The sequence below is a fragment of the Hetaerina americana genome, unplaced genomic scaffold (assembly GCF_022747635.1).
Source record: "Hetaerina americana unplaced genomic scaffold, ioHetAmer1.1.p SCAF_3, whole genome shotgun sequence".
In the NCBI taxonomy this organism is placed as follows: Eukaryota; Metazoa; Arthropoda; class Insecta; order Odonata; family Calopterygidae; genus Hetaerina; species Hetaerina americana.
The window spans coordinates 86530027-86548558 of record NW_027286874.1 but is presented as its reverse complement, the minus strand read 5'-3'; positions in this window follow the sequence as shown (position 1 = coordinate 86548558).

Here is an 18532-nt window from a genome sequence, read left to right as displayed (position 1 = left end):
AAATTTTATGGTTAATTGTTTTATCCTATCAGTAAAGGGCACCTACTGTGACTCATCCCGTTGTGCAAAACAATTGGTTAGTTTCCTCTGTTTTGAATTGTTTTTTTCGAAGATCCCGTTTTTATTGATTTGATTACTATGCGATAATATTCCTCTTAGCCATTAGTCAGTGATATCATTTTCATTGAGCTGTTTGACGGGTAATTTCCCCACGCGAGTAAAACCATTTATTCATCTGGTTTACATGCACCACGTCCCATTTTGAAAGAAAAAGAACATTAGTATTGCTATTAAGAGAATTCAACTGGTGAAGCTGGGTTTTTGATGGATCCACTGCCTGTGTAGTTTATAAACACCGCTCGAAACGAAGCTAAAGTTACTCTAAAACCTGCTACAAAATGGAAAATGTAGTTGCCCAGGCATGCTCAGGTTAACTCAACAGGACAGTGATTGATGAAAAAAGTAACGTGGTATGGAAAGACAAATGCCTACTTTTTTAATACCCGCCATGTCTCTTAATTCGATGGGAGGTAGAAAGAATTTAACATATTTTTATTCACTAGCGCTAAAAAGGTAATTTAACGCGCACTTCATCTCGTTTTTCGGCCCGTTTGTGCAGTTTACTCTTGTAAAAAACCTCCGAAGTAAAATTTACTTCTATGCATTTGTTCTACATGTTTAGCGCATGAACCTTTCAGATTCTCTACAATGCTTTGCTCGAACGATTCAAAAGAGAAGCTCAGCACACTTTCGAAATCCTTGGTTCCTTACCTTTTGGACGCGACAGTAGGCTTTCGGGCTTTTTGATTCAATTATGACACGTGCCAAATTGTCCGGAGATTCCCTTTTATTTCTACGCCTCGGATGAAGGCGACCCCAGTAGGTGTTACACTGGTCGAGCACGAGGGAGCTGTTCTGCATGGCGCGTTGTTTCATGGGGGGGGGGGAGGAGGGCAGGGACGAGAAGATATGGAAGAGAGCGGCGGAGGGTGCCGGGAGGAGTGAGTGCCGTGACAAACGATTTCTGGAGAAGCCGCGTAAAAGCCATTCCATTCGGGAAGAAGAGTGTGGTCGGGAGTGCCCGTCCCCTCCCGTTCTCCATTTCCCAAAAGAAAGGGAAACACCCCCGATGGGATTCATCAGATAAAAAAAAGGAAGGCCTGGGTTGAGTGCATCTTTTTTCTTTCCTCCATCGTTGATGCTGGCGTGTTTGGGTGCATGGCGCGAAGCGACGATGAGGCGGGTCTGTTTACGGATATCCACAGCTGCGGGCGCCCGAGCGAGAAAGATGGTTAACCACGGGCCGTTGGTTTCTGATTCTTTTCGGTGACGCGTGAATTCAAACGTTATCACTTTGTACTTCGACTCCGATCCCCGCTCTCCCCATCACCGTGTGTACCCACCCAGCAGACCCCCCCCCCCCCCGACGGTCTCTGTTCGACGGGGGAGTGCGAGGAAGAAATGAAAAGGATTTGGAAAGGATTTCGGGGATTGGATTATGAAGTGAGATCTTTATGCCGTTTTTTATAAGGCTTTGTTCGGTGAAAAGGGGAGTAAATCTTTTTTATCTGGAATCCCTTTATCTAAATGTAATCTCGTTGTTGAAATAGATAGAAATAAGTCATGTTATAAGTAAATACTTTGAGATCAGAAGTGAACCCTCCCCTTTTGAATAGATTTTCCAGAAGTTTAAATTGGCGTCACATTCTTCTCTGATTCCCTCAGGTCTCCATCGGATTCAGTCTTCGCCAAACGAGCCAGGAGCGATTAATGCACGAACTGGAATACACTGCCGGCAATTCAATATTACAAATGATACATCGAACTGGATCATGAATTTGAACATCGTATAATAGTAATTGTGTGTAATAGTAATAATCGAATGTTCGGGATCTTGTTGGCCGCTGTGATTTTTTTCTCCCAGCTTTCGACTTTAAGAAGTACGTACATGATGAACCTGGCATATGAAAGGGTGAAGATACCCTGCAATATGCCAGAATGAAGCTAGTCAATAGGTAAATTTGGATGGTTGCTAAAAGCAAGCTGGATTTTTTTGTAGCAACCAGCCAAGCTTTCCTATTCGCTGCCTCTATTCTGTCATATTACAGAGCGCTTTCCATCATTTAATCCTAATATCTTTACTTTCCTCCTTACCCATTGACGGATTACTTCGTTAATCACTCGGTCTATCCATACGCTTGTTCTCATTCCACTCTACCATCACTTACCAAACCGATCTTAGGGTTGAGGTAGGAATGAAAGTCGGCGGGGAATTGGTAAAATCAGTTAGGTTCGCTGATGAACAAGCTATAGTTTTTCAGTCGGCCATGGTGTTGCAGGCGTTGCTGAGTGAATTGGAGATTCAGTGCGACAGATATGGGATTAGAATCAATATTAATAAAAAAAAGGTTATGCGATTTTCTAGAAAGAGAAAGGCTAAGCTAAACATTAAAATAGGAGGGCAAAACCTAGAGCAGGTAGAACAGTTTATGTATCTCGGGAGTGTTTTGGACCAACACGGTCAAAGAAGTAGGGACGTAAAGAGAAGAATTGCGCTAGGCAAAGAGACTTTCACAAGGAGGAGGGAGTTGATGACGGGGACGTTGAGTAAGGATGTTAAGAAAAGACTCGTAAAAACTTTGATATGGAGCGTAGCTATGTACGGTGCGGAAACGTGGTCATTGAAGCAGGAGGATAGACGTGGACTTGAGGCTTTTGAAATGTGGGTTTGGAGAAGAATGGAGTAGGTGAAATGGACCGAAAGGAAAACCAATGAAGAAGTACTTGGTATGATGGCCGAACGGAGGGGTTAGTTGGGAGAAATCCTATGGAGGCAGGAAAAATGGATGAAGGACGTATTGATCGGTAGTGGTATGTTGAAGACTGTAATAGAGGGGAGAATGTTAGGCAAACGAGGAAAGGGCAGGAACAGGATAGGGATGTTGGACGGGGTGAAGGGAGGAAGAAAGTACTCCGAGATGAAGAAGGACCTGATGTAGAGTAGGTAGGTTGCTGGATTGTGTTTTGTTAGAAGTCACAAAATATTTATTTGGTAGTTGTGTCCATCCAAATCTCTACCTTAACCGGTAGACCTAAATATATATGTATATGTGTGTGTGTATATGTATATACATGTGTATATATATATATACATATATGTATATATATATATATATATATATATATATATATATATATATATATATATATATATATATATATGTGTGTGTGTGTGTGTGTATGTATCATAAACACAGTAATCAACCTGAAGGTCGGTTTGGTAGGTCAAGGTGATGGTAGAAGTTCATCCAGTACAAGCCCGACGGCGAGTGAAATTCACACATCAAGGTAGGGGGACCAGTTCCTTTCCCTGTGCCGGTTATGGTTTCCCATGAAGATCTGGTACCCGAAAAATCACAAAGCTCGGGTGAAGCTGCAGGTACCCAGAGTGCCTTGCCCGGGAGTCGAATCCGGGCCCCTCCGGTCAGCAGTCCAACGCTCTACCCCCTGTATTACTGCGACCCACATGCGTGTATATATATATATATATATATATATATATATATACACACACACACACGATGTGTGTGTGTGTGTGTGTGTATATATATACATACATATATATATATATATATATATATATATATATATATATATATATATATATATATATATACACACACACACACGATGTGTGTGTGTGTGTGTGTGTATATATATACATACATATATATATATATATATATATATATATATATATATATATATACACACACATATATTTAATGAAAGTGATGGAATTAATATGAGGATATATTATCGTTCATATATCGTTATAACCTCCTTTGAGATTGACTCTTTGAGCCCTCAATATGTGGATTACGTAATTGTTGGTCTCACGTATGCATACGTTCACAACTTTGCTTTTGCAGGGTAACCTTCTTGTTTATGGGAAAATCAACCCGTTCCTTGAGCACTCGGCAGTATAGGAAATGTGCTTGCGCTCGAAGGCGGGAATTATTTGGTCGCGGCACCCGAAAACAAAGGAAAATATTTTGGAAGGAGGTGAGAGTGGAAAAGTGGCACTCTTGCGTCAGTTCTCCTCCAGAAGGGGCGGGGACGGTTCTAGGCCGAAAGTGCGTGAGCGGCATCGAGGACCCAATAATAATAAGTCTCATTCTCTTTAAATACGACCGTCATCATCATTGGTGGCCGAACGTGAAAGGGAAAACACGCCCTTTTCGGTATTCTATTGGGTCCACGAGGGGAGATTTGCTGCGATGAGGCAAGTTTTCTTTTTTTTAATTTTGTTGGGAAGAAAGAAAAATTTGAAGCGGTTTGTTTGTTTTCATTTGCCCTTCATCAGAACTAACGTCTGGTCTCTCTCTCTTTCTCCTCCTGTACCCTCCATGCCAGGTTTAGGAAGGCGTCTAATGACTCGGCAGACGCAGAAACATTGTTTCACCTTCCATTTGGAAAGAATAGGTGGCCCAGCTGACTTTGACGGGATGGTATACAATTTTCCCCGCATGTCTATCCTGCAAACGACGTGGTAGCTTAGTGGGGCAGACCGCCTGGCTGTTGGTCAGAGGTTTCGGATTTTTACCATGGCTGATGTCTCTTTACTCTCCCATTTAAACCCAGGCTCGGTAATTTCAGCGGGAACCAGAACCTTCTTTGAAATCGCATGCAGTACAGGAAAGCAACGGTGGCTTTGAAAGTGGGAAATCTACAAGTATACTCCACACAAGTATAAGTATACTCCATACAAGTATGTGTAATCCACATTTATACTCCATGGGTCTTAAGTACCCTGATGAGCAGTGTCTTCACAATTCACTCCAAACCTCGCACATCAAACGTGACTTATTGCTGGAGAATATGAAAACGCTCGTCAGAGTAAATTTCATAGTACTTAATGGATGAATTTAAATCCGCTGTACCGAATGAAATATAAAAATATAATACAATTTTTCTTCTGGTTGTTGAGTGATGTTAACGGATCACCTAATAAGTGATTGTCTTGACTTTGCGATGCAAATGGATGGAAATATTTTTTTGTATAACTTATCTCATTCCTTCCTCCCATTCTTTGGTCTATAGGGAAATCGTTTATGAAATTATCATTGGTATTTTTGTGGACGTTATCGGTACTGATTTGATTTAATTGACAGGTGTTATATACTCCATACATCCGTTCACATACCTCGTCTCATCGATTTTTCTATGTCGACTTTTTGTTAGGGAAGTAATATTACATAAATATGTAACAGTAGCTAGTACGTTACAACTCGTACTAGCATGTGATGCTAGCACGAGTTGTAAACAGCAGTGTGGGATACCACCGCATTTGCTGTATCGATGCACCGCACCGCTATGGAGGTTCCGTAAGTCGTTGGGTGAAAGATTTAGACACGCGGAAACTGATTCCGTCGGCTGTCTTGGTGACGCCGCCGTGCTCTCAGCGGTTTGGAATGTGCAAGCGTGGAAGACAGAATATAAACGTACAGCGTTATTATGATTAGCTCTTCATGTTGATGCTTTATTGCCGCCATGCCCGTCAACCGAGAGGGTTCAGCGCTAATCGTTTGCCCCAGGGCTTTCGTCTTTTATTACCAATGCACTTCTTATTCAGCGACTTGCATTGGCGGTGACGAAACACTGCCCAGTGAGAAGAGAATAGTGGCGTGACTTCGCTGCTGTACGGAGATATATCGACGGCATGTCAAGATTGGGTGTTTGTGTAGGCTATTCCAGTTTGGGGAAACCTCTTGGGTATGTGTGTATTTATGGGTATGCATATATGTATATTATATGTATATTATATATATATATATATATATATATATATATATATATATATATATATATATATATACCCATAAACAAAGTAATCAACCCAAAGGTTTTGGTAGGTAATGGTATACAAGTTCTTGTAGCTCACCAAGTACGAAGCCCTATACGACGTGGGAAATTCACACATCAGGGTAGGGGGGCCAGTTCCTTTCCTTGTGCCGGTTGTGGTTTCCCTGGAAGATCTGGTAGCCGAAAATTCACATAGCTTGGCTGGAGCTGCAGGTACCCAGAGAGGCTTGCCCGGGAATCGAATTCGGGCCCTCCGGTCAGTAGTCCAACGCTCTATCCCTGGAATACTGCACCCCTTATATAAATATAAATACATATATTTACATATGTATATACACATATTTACATATGTATAGACCCATTATATATAAATATATATATGTGTGTGTGTGAGCGCGTATGTATGTATATGCATGTGTATATTTTTTCATTTATAATACAGGGTGCGGAACATAACTTCCTCTTTTCAATTCAATTTGTCTTATAAAAAAGCACGTTATGTAGCCGCACCCTGTACATATGTATATACACATAAATATTTGATCTTGAGGCTGCGATTTCGGATCCCACTGAGGGTCTGTCCGCATTTTTGCACTCAGGTTATTTGCGCTAGTGATTATGTATCTACTAGAGATTCCATCATTGTATTAAGTTTTAGAAACAGAGCAGTTTCGCCGACGTACCAATCGCCTTCACCCGCATAAGCCCGACTTACCCTTAAAACAAGATTCACTGAGTAGACCGTTGCCAGATGTAGCTCTGTAGTGAAACTCTGATTTGTTTGGAAATTTTGCCATTTCCTTTAATAAACCATACCATTTTAGTGAGTGGAAATAAAAAATTCAACTAATCGATATCTCCCAGTACCAATAATAGTTCAATTCTCAAATTTAGAATGAGTAATGACAACACGTGGTAATGAGGGTACTTGGGAATTAAAATAGAATATATTTTCATTTATTACTCTCTCTAACTAAAAAAAATTTTTTTTGTTGAAATTCAATCATATTTTACCTTGTTCGAAGTTTGGGAAAATTTTAGGCATTAAAAAATCAGGTTAAATCAATTACCATTTGGCTCGGATGAAAATTTTTCCATTGGCTTCCTAGTGCAAGTAAATTCGGTATGATTTACGAAATGGAATTGCGCTTAGGGATTGGTAATTTTTTGTTCTAGGAATCTTCCCTATTCTCCCCCGCTCAATTTCTCCGGGAGAGCATCTCCAAATATATTCAGTGTATTACATTCGTTGAGCCGTCTTGTTACGCCTCGCTCCATTGCTCCTCCCGTCCACTCTCCGACGCCCAAACTCCCCTTTCCACCTCTCACCACCCGTCTTCAATCAGCTGACCCAGTCTCGGCTCGGGATCCCTCGTTTATTGCCTGGATTTGAAGACTGTGAATGCGATTGCATCTGGAAAGTAGTGCATTTTCCAGCGCAATAAAACTTAATCGACTTGTTTCTTAAACGTACCCATAGTTGGTTTCCAAAGGTCAGTCCTCACTTTTTGATTCGCCGCGTTTCCCTTTGATGCCCTCGAGTCGTAAAAAAACTCGTCCTGTCGAATTCTTCTTATTTCGTGATAGAAGGCCCAAGAGAGGGAGGGTGGGGGTGGAGTCATGCATATCTGAAGTGAAGACTTGGGGTGGTCGGTCACATAATTTTATTACGATCCATACGCATCGTGTGAAGTGTAAACGGACCTCCGGACACAAGTCCGCGTAATTTCAAATGTTGGATCGGTGGAAATAAAAAAAGATTAATGCGTGCGTAAATATTGGATTGAGTTCCGCTCACGAACGTCCTCCTCTGTGCGGTGAACTATCCAACATACGGCTCATGATTCATTTAGACTTATTGTAAAAAGTAACTTATGTAATTGCTACAAGGCAAATTACATAATAACGTTAGTACTTTGTCATTTAGATGCAGCACTTCTGGGATTTTCTTTCACACTTTCCGACGGCCTCATTCTATTGTCTGCGTGGTTTTGCTCCACAAGCTATGATAAATTCCCGAAAGAAGGGGGTAAAATATTTCTATCGCTTTATAGATGTTGACATGGAAGTGTAATCTACTGTTGCGCGGTCCCACCATATTGGTGCTCAGTCCCTAAGCTTCTTCTCCACAGGTATTTCACATGACTCGTATGCGAGCCTTCCTATTGAAGTGCGGCTACTCTTACGCAATAAAAATAATTATTTCAAGCTCTATTTTTGTAGAGAGGTGCCGATGTAGACTGACAATGCAATCCCTGAGTAATGACCTAACTCCTCAAGGGCGACCAGCGGCCTCTGTATTCGTAATGACCGGGTTATGTAAAAATAACTTTGTGATTATCGTTTGGTAGACTACCGGTTAAGGTAGATTTTTGATGGACACAACTACCTAAAAAATATTTTGTTTCTCCGAACAAAGGACAACCCAACATACTACCCTACAACAAGCCCCTCTTCATTTCTGTGTACTTCCTTCCTCCCTTCGTCCCGTCCATCCTAGCTATCCCATTCCTACCCATTCCTCGCCTGCTTAATATTCTACCCTCCATGACATGCTCATAAGCCTTTGAAATCGGGAGACAATTAAAAAATTACGAAAACTTACAATCTAACCGGTAAAACGCTAGAAATGATTGGGAGAGCGAGTTTTAATTCTGTTCCTTTGTAATTCTACTTATAGGTATTCCATAAAATATGATAAATCTCCACATAATCCCGTAAGTAGCTAAGCATTTGCCGATTAGTTAATATTATTTTAAATTCAGAAATACCAGTTTGACTTTGGTGATTATCGCTCACCTAATAAGTTTGCCAGTACCAGCCGTTATTTTTCCAATCATGGAATATGCATAGATTGCCGTTTTGATAACTGAGGATTTAATCTTTTCTACGTATTTTCACTTATACACAGTGCTACCTGGGACTGTGAACGCGGTTGAATCAATGGTAGTAAGCTTTAGAGTTATATTTTCTTGTTCTATTGTTTCACTAGACTTGTTTCCAGTTTTAGACATGTTAGTATTTTTAGTGTCTTGCTGTATACTTATGCAAATCACTATGTTTACTCTATGCTTTATTGACATTCAGAGATTGCGCTCGGCATTAAAAGGCAGTGATAATATTTGTAATATATTGTCTCATAAATCTCTCTACAGCGTCAACCGCTAAGGGAATCTGAATTTGTTACGATTTAGAAAGAAAAACTTGATATTAATTGTCAATACTACATGTAGGCCGAGTATTAACGAATAATCTCATAAAAGAAATCAAAGTGTGATGCTAGTGTCTAAAAATTAATATCATAATACATCTGTACAGGTTTTGCATTAAAATATTTCATTATTGAATGTGCACGTTTAAAAAAAAAGAATATTTATAACATACCGATCCATGGTCAAAATTCTTAGCTATACTTGTCTGGCTGCCTTGTCTAGTTTTTTTTCGTTTAATTTAATTTATAATGTATATTTTTATGTCCTCCGTTCTTGAAAATCGTTGTTGATTTTATATTCTTGTGCTTAATCGTATTACTTCAATTTGTTAACTTCTCATTGAATGCATCCGTAATTCACGACTCAGAATAAAGTCGGAAATTGATATGGACAGCCTTGACTGCCTGTATGACTTGCGATTATCTCTTGAGCATATTTATTATCTCGGTGCTTACTACGCTCCTCTCGAAGGAAATCGGGAGTTGACTTACGATGCGCGCATTCCACGGATGAAGCCCACGCGGCTTCGAATCATATTTTGAATAATTTTGCATACCCGATGAAGACGCGCTGCTTTCAAGTGTGGTACCTCCTCCATATGGAATATGGTGGCTTCATGAGCATGTAAATTATTCGTTTCGGCCATTTTTCTTTCAAAAGGTATGCGTACAACTGTCTGAGTGACCTCCAATTTTTACTTCAATGATACTTCAAGAATTATAACCGTTAGCTTACCATTTAAGTTTACATTAGTGATACTAGGAGAGACTAAGAACCGTTATACATATGAGGGTTTCTATAACCCGTCACTGAATTCCCTTAAATAGTATGGTACAATTAATTATTTCGTAACTTCTCATGCTTTTCACTTCGTTTTCGTTCCTGCCAACATGTCTGTGCCTGCTTTTCCTCCCTCTTGCTCACATACACAAAATTCTCCCCTTGTCACAATATACAGCATTCCATTGCCTCACAGAATTTTTTGTTTTTACTCTCCCTATCTTCTTCGTATTTCTCCCACCATTCTTTTCTCTCCCCCTATCCCGTTTAGTACTTCTTCGTCTGTTTTCCTTCTCACCTGTATCTCAAAAGGCTCCATTTTAATTCTCTTGCCTCAACGATCAAGATTGTGAGCATTTAAAAATGCATTTCGTATTATTGTTTTCACTATTCTCGGCACAGTTTATAAATGCTTAATTCTCAAGTGGCTCAAAGAGCTGAAAACATGCAATCCCGACGCTGGTGAGGTAAATAAGCCCCTAGATTCAATTCAGCCGAACCCTTACTACCACTTAGTTTGCTTGTGGTATGTCATAAATTGTGTTGTCTTAATTGGAATATTTCGGTGCAAAGCATGCAGTTCCAAAAAGCGTGTATCAATCAATTTGCCGGTGGCAGCTCCTTTTTTGTTAACATTCTTCTAACTGAAGTAAAAAAATGTATCTTTCTACCAAATTTTAAAAGACGATTCTTTTGAAAACCTGAAAATGCCACTATTTTGTCAAAAAATTATCTGAAAATACATTATTAATGCAATGATGGAAAATACTCAAATAAGTGCTGTAAAAATATTAGAGTGGCATGTAGTTATAGGGTTTTCTAACCCCTAGAAGTGGCCTAACTTTGTTGGTGTTGGTTATTTTGTGGTTATATAATACAGGAGTTTAAAGATTATATTCTATTTAATTTCTCCTAATAGCTTCAAACTACCTTTCGGAGAAACTTGAACTATTTTTTGAGAATGTCTTAAAGCATCCATGAAATCTTTTATATACAGACCTGTAATAGCAGCGAACTGTTAAAAATAAGGAGACAGCACGCTAAGAAAGCATTATTTCATTCTCTGGCTTCTCTAGTAGATCCCGCATACAAGATAGCGTTACTAACCCGGCGACGCTTTCGGAACTTTCTTTTCTTCCGAGAAGCATTCAATGCCATCGAAATCGGGCGTGTTGTAATCATTACTCCTTATTTATCTCACATTTTAGGAATAAGACAGGCCTTCGGACGGAAGGATAGGTACGCGTTCACACTCGCAATATTTTTACGATGTGTTCGTGATGTGCAGTTCTCTTTACGGAGATTTTTTTTATCTGAAGAACGTGTCTCTCCGTGAATATTTGAGCTTTTGCCTCGACCCTGCCAGCTCCCCAACGAATTTTGTCCCCTTTTGGAGGACTGTCCAAACCTTTCCTATAGAAGAATGACGGATTGTAAGCGCATGCAGTGTTGGTATTGCAAGGTTTGGAATGAAAAATAGTACTAAATCGCTGTATTATCTATTAGTAAGCTAACTATACTACTCTATATCCATCATCCATCCGCATTTATCAACCCGTCGCGTGGCTCTTATTTGTGAGGGTAGAGTTCACCCCGGACTATAAGTATTCCAAGACGTGCAAAATTCTACCATTCAGGCTAGGAGTCCATATTTACTTCCCCGGTCTCACTCTTCAAATTCCCACGAAACATTAGGAAGAAAAACATCGAACGTGAAGGATCTATAGGTAAGTTGTTTGAAAGAATTTCCTGATATTGAACCAGGGAGCAGTAGCCGAACGCGCTACCCACTCTGACACCAGTACCTGTGCAGGTACTGCCAGAACTGTCATGTGATTCATTTTGTAAAAATCTGTCGTCGAAGTTTTAACTAAATATTAACTATGGTTGATTGACGTACATTATAAAATTTAGTAAATCATTTAATTTTATTGTTCACCGAGATTAGCTTCAATAATGGAGTTCATGACTAGGAAGTTTTTATTTGAGGCAATTTTAACTGATAGGTTAAAAATGGATTCTTCGTATTAATCCGAGGGCTGTCGTATTTTAATATTCTGCACTTTCCGCTTACAAGTATCGAGGTGCCGATCGATTGCATACTATACTGCTAAAACATGCCAGATATTATCCTTATTTTTTTTAAATTGTGACAATGTTTGTGTGGCTGAAATGATGGCTATCACCTTGTCATCATATGATTAAGAATGGAGAAAATATGTTAAACAAAGCGAAGAACAAACGTGAAGTTTTAAATATATTGGGCGAAGAACTAGCAATGTGCTAGGGAAAATCCGAAAAAAATCGGCAATTTCGCTGGAGGATGTTGAAAATCAGCCGGGTGTTAGTGACCGTGATAGAAGGGATAATGATGTATAAGTGCCTTGAGGCAGTAGACATACTATATTTTTTTAGTGCGTTTTCCACGGTCGGTCGGTATTCGTCCTTAGAAAGTAAATGTATCTTATGGGCTTATGGACGGTGTTTTGTATGCTGTATTTGTATTTCAAATGCGAAGAAATACCCAATATATTTTTAATATGGAGGAAAATTTTAGGTTTTCTTAATAAGGACCGTATTTTAAAATTTACTTCTATATTTATTGTGAGAATATATACACCTTTCCAAGTTATCAATATTTTTAAGAACTATATTTTAAAATTTAATGAAATATTTTTTGTGAGAATGTATGCACACTTTTACCATGCTACCCATATTTTTGGTACCAATATGTTCGAATTTTCCGTGGTGAAAAGGAAAATGGAACCTTGACTTAAATACGTGCGGTGTTTGTTGATGATTTATCAGTTTCAGATCAAATCGATCTTGAGACTTATAGATCACAGAGAACTGTTGGATTTTTATGAATAATTAAGAAAAAGTAGACGTTTTCTACCACTAACTTTTAACTTATACTAATGAAATCTATTTGGCATTGTTTTTTACCTGAAATGGCTCTTCCTTTGCTCGATTTAATCGATAATTAATATTATTAACAAAATCGTGTTCCATTTAAAAATGATAAATCAATTGGAATTCGATGCACACTAAACTGAGTAAAATACTTCATATCCACAGAACCTCACGTGGCCCGAGGCACCCTTAACTTTGAACTTGACATTGACACGCGTGTAGTATAAAGACGACCGGCATCCTAAGTCAGACCGAAGGGGGAGGTGGAAAGGAGAGGTGTTGCAATATCCTCACGTTCTCCGGCACCTCAGCATTTAATTCTCTCCCTTTTCTGACATCCCTCCTTCACCCGTTTTAGCCATTCGGACGAATCTCTCCCTTCTCTTGCACCCTCTCTCTCTCTCTCCCCTTTCCTATCGCTCCCACCGCCGTCGGTCTCTTTCAGCTTTCTCCCCCTCTCTCTTTCGTGACCCCCTGTCTTAATAAGATTCGGGTCGGCCCGCGGCGACGGAGGCGAGGCGATGGACGGCCGAGTCCGCGGCCGTCTCCGGCGCCGGGGAGTGGGGGTCCTGGGCGAAGGGAGGCGGGAGCGATGCTCTCGCGCCCCAGAGGGCGTTTGCGTGGGAGGGCACTTCGCTACGTCCTTGGATTATTCCGAGTAGACGGATCCTCTCGTGCCGGGCGCTCGTCTCTTTTCTCCTTATCTCGGTCATTTATTTACTTTTTATTTTTTTTTGGATGATTGAATCTCGCCCAGAGGATTGAAAACAGTTTCTTCGCACCCTCCGAATGCATTGATTTTTAATGTACGATTTTCCATTGCCTCATACTGGATGGAACAGTACGCGACGTTTAGATCTGGCAGTGGTATGGAAAATGTCACTCTGATGTTTTGTTGCTGGTTTCTGGCAAGGATATAGTTATTTAATTAATATTTTACGCATTTTAGGACTTCAGTCTAAACGGATGCGTTTATTTTCCTTGTGAATGCGGTCTATATCGTAGAGTGAAAGTTATTTTTTTCAATTTACATAAGAAAATGTATATTATGTTCAGAATTTTTTGATTTCCGTTCGCAATATTTATTTGTTCATTGGTTGTTTTGTATAGTTCGTCCATAATTTCATTTGGAAATGGCAGTAGGCTCCTTCTATGCTCCTCCTCGTTTTATTTTTTAGACTGCTCTTGATTGATTCTAATCTGTTCATTTTGGTGTAGATTTCGTTTTTATAATGTGAAGCGTCCTGTATAAACTAAATGGCGTCAGTTTCCATCGACAGATTCATTCACTTTCTTATTTATCAAGGGCGTATATATAAAAATAATTGTGATGCTGATGTGACCTTCTTGCCCTTTGAGCGTTTCATGTCTAGTGCTTAACATGTCGTAATACTCCGAGGTCATTTAGCTTAACATATCCCGATATATTTCAAAGGTCATTAATTCCCGATAGACTATTTGATGTGGTGGGTGGCATTCATTGCTATATAGTGGAATTCGTGATTTTCAATCTCAGCAGTCTTTGAGTGACTGCATGGTCCAGTAATTACATAATACACAGTTATTCCAATTCTGGGATTATTATCTGACTACATTTGGTCAGTGAACTAATAATTCGGCAACCGTTGGCTATAGAGATTTATTTTTTTCCGGAAACCAAAGATCGGTTTGGGATTACTTTAGTTTAGGGAATGAATAGAATTTAGGCTCTTGGAAATCCAGCTGGTTTTTATGGCTGCTTCGTACCCACACGAAAGGGCATGGTGAAAGCTGTGCTCCTCCCAAAGTGTGAAAATTTCTTCACACTCGAGATCGTGTTCGTCGTAGGTCCGTGTCCGCTTAAGCAAAGGCGTGCCTGAGGAAATTCGGTTTGTTAATCGTAAAATGATTTTATTTTTCCTCATCCTTATCCGGCCGCCTTTAGACTCCTGTCATTCCACGGAAAAATAACCACTTAGGAGTCGTAAAAATTCTCCATCTCCATATCCACCCGCGTGGTGAGATTCGAACGCACGGCTTATGAACAGTTAACTGTTGAGGCCCACGATTGAGCAGTGCCTTATATCGTTTTCTTAACGTAATAAAAGGCAAAATCGTTTTCGCATCACTTCCATGTTCAGATATTTAATTGCGGCGTTGGTGGACCCCTTTTTCCTCCTCTCTTGTTCAGGCGATTCGTAAAATGAAGCGTTGACCGCTTTTGTTTTCAAATATTTGTTTGGGTATTGTGCTAAAGGAGAGTTCATGGAATCAGTGGAGGTGATACGGTTTTATGATTCAGGTTTATTTTTTCCCGTTAATATCATCCAATATGGATGGAGAGGGCTTCAGACGTCCAGGTGCTTTTAATTCCCAGCCTCCAGGGTGCTTATCTCACATCTGCTTATACTCCCACCTTCGTTACGTCATTCCTTGAATGCATACTATTAGGAAGCCCATTTCGGAAATCATTGTTCAAATGAAGAAGTACTTTGAAGTGGGTGCGAAGAGAGAAGGTTATGGAGGACACTTATTGTATGAAGGAGAAATGGAGACCAATTGGGTATTTCCTCGTACGCAATTGTTTACCGAAGATCATTTCTCTCAATTTTTCAGGTCTCCACTGCATGCGTTGACGTTATTGGCAACAGTTTCGCTGGTATTCCAAAATTTTCTGGAATTGATTGCGACTGCTCACAGACGAGAAAATCTATTTTTTAGGACTTTTATAAGAGTAATAAGTTGACTTGAGACGGAACAACAGCACCATCGGGAGTCTAGAGAGATTTTTCGAATCGATCCTAAGGGTTCAGATTACTGGAAAAATATCACGTTTTTTCATGGAACTCGTCTTGACTGGCTGTGACTTAGGGAGAAATACGAGGGTAATCCGGAAAGTAGTACCCGTTCGTGCCGCATGAAGTGCTGACGACGCGAGTAGCCGCTGGACGAGGTCAGATAGCTTCAGTGGCTTGTCTGCCTTCTCTGAGCCAAGTTGCGTGACGCTAGCATTGCCTGTGTTGTTTCTGTGATTGTTTACAATGTTTAAAAAAATTGAGAACGCCGCCAGTTGTGAAGTGAGGGCAGTAATTAAATTCCTCAATGCAAGAAACGTTCGCCCATGTGATATTCATCGCCAATTAAAGGAGGTGTATGGAGACAATGTAATGGACGAGTCGTCTGTTCGGCGGTGGTGTCGCAACTTCAACATGGGGAGGGGGAACACACACGACGATGAGCGTTCGGAGAGACCGTCTGTCATTACAGACCAACTGGTGAGCTCAGTTGACGAATTCGTGAGGAACGATCGGCGCGTCACAATTGATGACATCTGTGAGCATTTTCCCAATGTTTCTCGAACAATTGTTCATGAAATTGTTAAACACCATCTGCATTATGCAAAAATTTGTGCAAGATGGGTCCCTCGCGTATCTCAATGAGCTGGCGGCGAAGGACTATGCAGCAGGAATACAGAAACTTGTCACACGTTATGACAAATGCCTTAATTTGCTTGGAGATTATGTTGAGAAGTAGTTTAAAGTATCCTCTTTCAAATAAAATTTTTTATGTTTGTTAATATTTACTTTTGTGTCTTTATTTCACGAACGGGTACTACTTTCCGGATGACCCTCGTACACTACATAATTTTCTCGCCTAATTGTGTCAAAGGCTGTGATTTAGTTGCTTCTCCGGAAAATCGGAGGGCTTACGGTTGTTACCCCTGTGAACCACGAAGATGCTATTAAAAAATTTGAAGCTTTTGTTGCTCTTTTTACGTGCATGATTTGTGGCTATTGCTATTTTTTCACTTTACTCGAACTCTTTAATAATAAAAAACATTCACTGAATAAATAAATTTGGTATTTATTTCACAAATAATTTTTTTGTATGAAAAAATGCAAAGTTTATATATTCCGGAGTCATAAATTTTTACAAAGTAGAGCCTCAAGTCATCAAATTCAATCAAACACAATGTTTCAATAATTCAAGGGGAATGCATGAAAACCATACACAATATTAAGGAGTGATTGCAGAGTCCTAAATGAGACCCTGCTTGAAGGCTAGCAGCAACCGAATATTTGCAATGCAGAAAAACAGCGATACAAACTTTATCCAAAAAATTATAACATTTAACATTTTTGGTCTAGGGCTCTGGGAAATGAATTTCCGCTCGAAGGCTGGTTCTCGCAGGTAGATATCACCTCGGAAAAACCCTTACGGCGTGGGAAATGTACGCATTCAAGGGTAGATGGGACAGGTACTTATCCCTTTGTCATAATTGAGTTCACAACGAAGTTATAGTCGACAGAGAATCACATCGTTTGATTTTTAGATGGAGTTGTCTAAAGATGTCGGCCAGGATTCGAGCCCGCGACGCCCATGTCAATGGACGGATGCTCTACACTCTGAGATACTTAGCCTCATGATTTAATACCACGGTTCTCTCAGATGTAACGCGACCTGCAGATAAAAAAGCATTTTCCTAAAACGTACCGTAATTAATAATGGTAGACATGAATGTGTTTCAGACGGAGCCTCATACCTTAATTGCGTTATTCAGAAGGGTCCGGAAAAAGCTATGAAAAAGTCGTCAGTGACGGAATTTTATGCCGAATTTCCCATTTGAATTATTTTCATGGCTGATTTTAATACATTTGTCTTACTACTTCTATACCCATAATTTAATTTACTTTGATGTATGATAATTATTGATTGATTAAGTGCCACGTTCACCTAAAACATATTTGAATTTCACTTGATGATCTTTTAAAATTTCAACAGTTCAACATGGAGGTGTAAGTACTAAAATTCCGAAATCCACTTCTTATCACAGATACCTGACCCCGCGATTATCGCCTGAACCGTGTGGCTATAATTAACACGTGTCGTATGATTTTCGCTATATAATTTACTCCAGTAATTAGTGATTCCAGCTCCTTGCAACTGCTAGCTTCCTTCAATAATCTATTGATTTAATTAGGAAAACTAACGGAATTTCTCTTGAAGTGGAACAAAAATAAAATGTGTGTTCACCTTCCAAATCCTTTCCGGTGGGCAAGTTGCCTCAATCAACCCATCTACGACTAATTTTTCCCCATGTACGTGTGACTGGACAAACCCTTAAGCCACTATCTTCATTACCTTGTTGCAGTTGGTTGTTTATCGGTTAATCCATTGAATGTTCTGTTTAAGTTCAATAGCAGCTATTTGTTTTTTTAAATTTTTGATGAAGAAAGTATATTGCCGAAAAAATACTGAATTACCTGATCTCATCATTCCCTTCTGCGCCATAAAATCTATTGAATTCTGGATTGGGATTTGGCTGCCATCCAAACTAATGGATATCCCCATTTCGAAACTTTTTTCCACATCAAATGAGTATGTAATTGGTAGATTTGCTTATCGGAAAGCATACAATTCTCTGTGCTTTGAATTCAATTCCGAAATCACGCGTGTGTAATCGACAGTTATAAAAAAAAAGATGTGAGCCCCGGCTTAATTTCTTTCCCTCTTGCGGTCCGACGTGCGAGAATGCCTGTGTTGTATTTTTCATTCCCGGGAGGAGAGGTCTTGAGGAGCGCCCTCGGAACGACGAGTCTTTCCTTTCGGATGAGGCGGCTCCCCCTGAGTCTAACAGCCCGTCCGCCTCTCCCTCCCTCTCATCTCATTACGGCTGACCGCATTATTGCCGGTCAGAGGAAGTGGGTGGTCCATTCCCTTCCTGGTAAACGCTTCGTTTTAGCACTCCGCGTGGCGGCTGGGTGGAGAGTGGGGTTGGGGGG